We start from the raw sequence: 4,544 nt of genomic DNA, 5'->3' as shown, positions 1-4,544 counted from the left end.
GTCATCCCACTGGGAAAGGAAAAACGTGCGGCTAAGAGAAGCCAAAACAGCACGCCGAACAACCAGCCCGGACAAGGGAGGAATCACGCTGGTCGGAAAAAGCGGGAAGACACCACCCGAGTTCGAGGCCCCAGGGAATGGACCCCGGGAAGGACACGGGGGACATGCCGGAGGAGCAACCCCGTCCGGCAAAACCCGCAAGAAGGGCGGGGAGCGGAGGAATGACCCCCGCACGCCCATCCGCCCAGCAGACACCATCGCCACCAGGGAAACCCCCGACCGGCGAGGAACCGCAAAGCCACCGAGGGCCGGGGCCCAAAAGGGCGGACCCCGAAGAGCTCGTAGTACGAGAGAGAAAACTCCTGTGGGATGCCACATGAATTGGCGAGTCACCCTCGCGCAGGGGCCCCGCAAATCCCCTCAGTAACGTTCCAATATTAGAATCTGTGCAGCCGAAGCGAGCACCCAAGGGGGAGACCGGCAGAGCGCCCGTGGGCGAAGGATAAATACATCGGAGCCAAGCGAGCCACCATGGAAACCCGGTCGACGAACACCGGACTGAGGAAGGCCCGCAAGGCCGCCCACCGGCCCCCCAGGGAAGAAGGGGCCACGTTCCAGGAACACCCTTCAGACCGGAAAACCAAGACCCGCAAGGGGACCACGGAGGCGGGGACAGCACCAAGCCGACCGCGCCAACGCGAGAAGGGCGCCCAGCGCCGGGCACAGGCAGAGCCCGTGGCAGACCTGCGGGGAACTCCGCACAAGAACAGGGCCGGCCGAAGGAGGCAGGCCAGCCGACCAGAGCCGGCTCAACACCGAAGCCGAGAGCGTGGGACCCAACCCCGGAATGGGAAGATCCGTGGTCGGCCAGGGGGCCCGAACCCTCAGCACGCCATAGGAGAGGGTACCCGGGGCGGCGGACCCCGCCGGGATCCAAATACCGGAACGCACCACTACAAGCGTGTCAACCACACGAGGGTGCCAGGCAAAAACTTCCATACCCCAGCCTAGGCAGGAAATGAACCCAGGCCAGTGAGGGCCGTCTGACCCCAGGCACAAGACTCACCCATGAGCTAACGCTCCTTAGGAAATCATCCAAAAAGGAGTCCACGCGCCGCCGAGGCGAGCATCCCGGAGCACCCCGGCCCTGCCCAAGCGAATCCAGCCGAGGGCCCGCGATAACAGAGGGCACGGGGGAAACGGGCACACCGAAAGGCCACGCAAAAGACCGGGCACCACCAGGACCCGGGCGGAGACACCAGACCCCGGGCAGGAAGGTCGAGACCTCCTCCGAGAACAGAGTCACCGGCGGCCGACCGAGACGAGGCCCCAGGCGCAGTAACACCACCGGGGTCCGGGTGAGACCAGGCAACGAAGGAAGAACCGACTCAGTCGATCCGGCTCCACCTAGTCAGACCCCTAGGAAAGGACAGCCCGAAGGGCCAAGACCGGCTACTCCGCCCAAGAAAACCAGCACCGAGCAGGGAAACCAAAGGGAGCGCTTCCGTGTAGCGCGACTGCCGGGGAGCCCATTGACCCCCACACGACCCGGCGCCCAAGGGCGCCCCCCCCTGAACGAACCAGAGGGGAGGACGGGGTCCAGGCACACGACCCCCGAAGGAGGACAAGCCCGAGACGGGAACCGAAGGGAACCCATTATCAGTACCGCGGGCCATCGAGCCCAAGACCTGACGAGGCGGGAAATCGAACCCTGGCCCCGGGCTAGATCTCTGTATCAGGGTCTGCCGCACACCACCGCCCGTAAGGCAAGGAGCCGACGGAGGGGAGACACCCTAGAACAAGACGAGGCCAAGACGTATCACACGTCCAGACGGGGAATACCCATACCCCCGCTCGGCGGAGAAGATCCACCCGGCGGGCCAGGCGCACAGTACCCCAGCCTGCAACCTCCGGTAACCCCAGGAAGTCTCCCCACCCGGAACTAACCGGGTCCGACCCTGCAAACTTACTGAAAGCAGATGTGAGCAGGTGCAGGCAGGGTGGAATTGTCCTAGCCCCCACGGGCCCGAAGGCAAACCCAACGGAAGCACCCGCAGACCGAGAGTGGGCACCCCCACTCGCAGGCCGGCCATCCAGCCTGGACTCAGAAAACCCTTCAGCGTAGACCAAGGAAGGAGCAGGAACCCCAACCCGTCGACCAGGGGGGACTCCGCGGGAAGTCCGCAAGACCAGCAAGGCCAGCAAGCTCGAAGAGCCCAAGAACCCTGACCGCCACGGCCCAAGATGGAACGAAATGGAGGCAACAGCCCCCCCCCACCCCCCAGGGAACCCCCTGGAGCGAGACGGCCGAAGCCAGGGCCTCGGGCCGAAAAACACGGGAGCGGCCGCACCCGTACCAGACCGGGAATAATCGAAACAGGGGCCCGGAGGCCACTTGAACGCACCCCGTGGAGACCGACCGCCAGTATCCAGGAGGAATGGTCGAAGGACCCCACCCCCGCAAGGGCGTGACGCCCACACACACAGGCGGACGAGGAGCCCGAAGGCAGGTCGTTCTCAGGGGAGCGGGCCCCCAACCAAAAGGACAGGCCGACAAGGACGCCGGTAGACCAGGCGGTCGAGCCAGCCACGCGGCCACCCGCCTGTGGGAGAAAAAAATAAAACAAGGAACGGACCACGCAATTGCGTGACCCCCCAGTGCCAGCTCCCCAGCGGAAAGTGAGACCAGACAAGCGCACCACACCCCCGCCAGGGTCTCAAGGCGTACCTACGACTGCCTCCGTGGTACCCTTTAAAAAAAAAAACCAGGTCCGTGGGTACTGAGCCCAAGACCTTCCGAGGCGGGGATGCTCCATCATGGGCCCCATTTCGCCACTAGGGCCCTACACCCCCCCTGGGGTCCGAAGGGACAGTGCGGAACCCCCAGGAGACCCCGCAGAAGCGACAGAAGAGTTCACGACCCGCCGAGGCGGGGAAGGGCACTCAGGACACGTGTCAGATCGTGTTGAAAAAAAAAACCCCTGTCCAACAGACAGCATGTTTGCAGTAAGTGTCTGCCCGGTGAGGACAAGAGAAGCCTTTCTCCTCACAGGACACCATGAAGTAGGCCAAATGAATTGATAAACACCCAAAAGAAGTAAAGACTCTCTAGCAAGAGCCGACTTTAACTCAGAGTCCAAACGTTCATACAGAGCGGAATGGATGTTGAAACAATTCAGCTGCTCCAGGTGAGGCTCGAACGCACAACCTCGGCAAGGCTAAGTGCAAGTACTGCTGTACCGCGCGTTAACCGATTGCGCCACTGGAGCTCACTGGACGGTGAGATTCCACGTACGGAAACGCCCACACCGAGGATCGAACACAGGACCCTCAGACTCCGTGTTAAAGTACTTTTTAAATGCACTGATGTGGTGTTTGCATGCTATGCAAGATGGCACCTCATGGAACGTCTATAAGGAGCATCGCATAGGAAAGGGTACATTTTGGCACCTGGAGGAGTCGGACACGCATATCCTGAAAAGAAGGAAAGACTCTAGCAAGAGCCGTCTTAACTCTGAGTCAAATCTTTACATTAAGTGAAAAGGTATATGTCAACCAATCTGCTGCTCCAGGTGAGGCCTGACGCGATGTCCGCCTGTGAATCGCTGCGCCCGCGGGGGAGCCCTGGCGTGCACGGCAGATCAAGGCAATCCTCTGATGGAAACCCCCACCCCGCCCACAAGAGGCGGGAGCCAGCCGGAGCCAACCCCAGCGCGGCAAGCAGCCGCGGGCCGTTGGGGAAGAAAAAAAACAAACCACACACGGACGCCGGCGCCGCGAGGAGCGAGACCCCCGGTTTGATGGGAGCACCCCGAGGACCCGCGGACAATCGAGGGAGGACCGAGCCCCCCCCGCCGAGTAAGTGCCGTCATCAATCCACGGCCAGTTTACACAGCATGAGTGCACACATGCAGCAACAAAGACGATATCTGCACACCAGATCGTCGTGCAGGAGCGCTCCCAGCCCTGAAAACAAGTAAAATGCTGTTCCAGGCAATGGCACCATGTGAAGCTCGAGCACCCGTTCATCAAACTGAGGTGCATGAAAACATGTCAGGCAAATTAACCTGAAAGCTGTTACACCGCATGTGTCCACGCAGTGCTGAAAACACACAGCCCTGGCATTCCCAGGAACACACGACACCCATCGGGCAGCCCAGCCACCCGACGGGCGCAACATGCAAACTTCTAGCCATGCAAGCACACATAGGTGCATAAAAGCCAAACGGAGCGCTGGACCCCAAAAGCCCACACAGTGGCCCGGGCCCTTCGGTAACGACCTGGGGATACACGGGGATGACCAAACACCCCATATCCCCTGCCGCCCCCCCCCCCCTGTAGACCACTGGCACGCTATAGCAGCACCTAACCGGCCCCGCAGGACCGGGGGAAGGAAGAGGGGGGGGGATTTAGTAGGCATAAGGCACTCGAGACCGCTAGAGCAGGTCCCCAAGGGCCAGCTCACGCCGGCCCATCTTACCTGAACAGTGCTCTGGAGAGAATCGTGCAGAACAAAAAAAACAGGCTGATTGGTTGGGCCGGCC

At 61.7% G+C, this 4,544-nt stretch overlaps 1 non-coding gene across 1 annotated transcript; it reads right to left on the bottom strand.

The window, feature by feature from the left end:
• Nucleotides 1-358: 358 nt before the first annotated feature.
• Nucleotides 359-465, bottom strand: LOC147722511 (U6 spliceosomal RNA). Its single transcript, XR_015295412.1, has one exon. It is a non-coding gene; the product is annotated as a U6 spliceosomal RNA (small nuclear RNA).
• Between the last annotated feature and the right edge of the window lie 4,079 nt (nucleotides 466-4,544).

This window comes from Lissotriton vulgaris, chromosome 4_1 (genome assembly GCF_964263255.1).
Source record: "Lissotriton vulgaris chromosome 4_1, aLisVul1.2, whole genome shotgun sequence".
In the NCBI taxonomy this organism is placed as follows: Eukaryota; Metazoa; Chordata; class Amphibia; order Caudata; family Salamandridae; genus Lissotriton; species Lissotriton vulgaris.
This window is presented reverse-complemented; position numbering and strand designations above follow the sequence as displayed.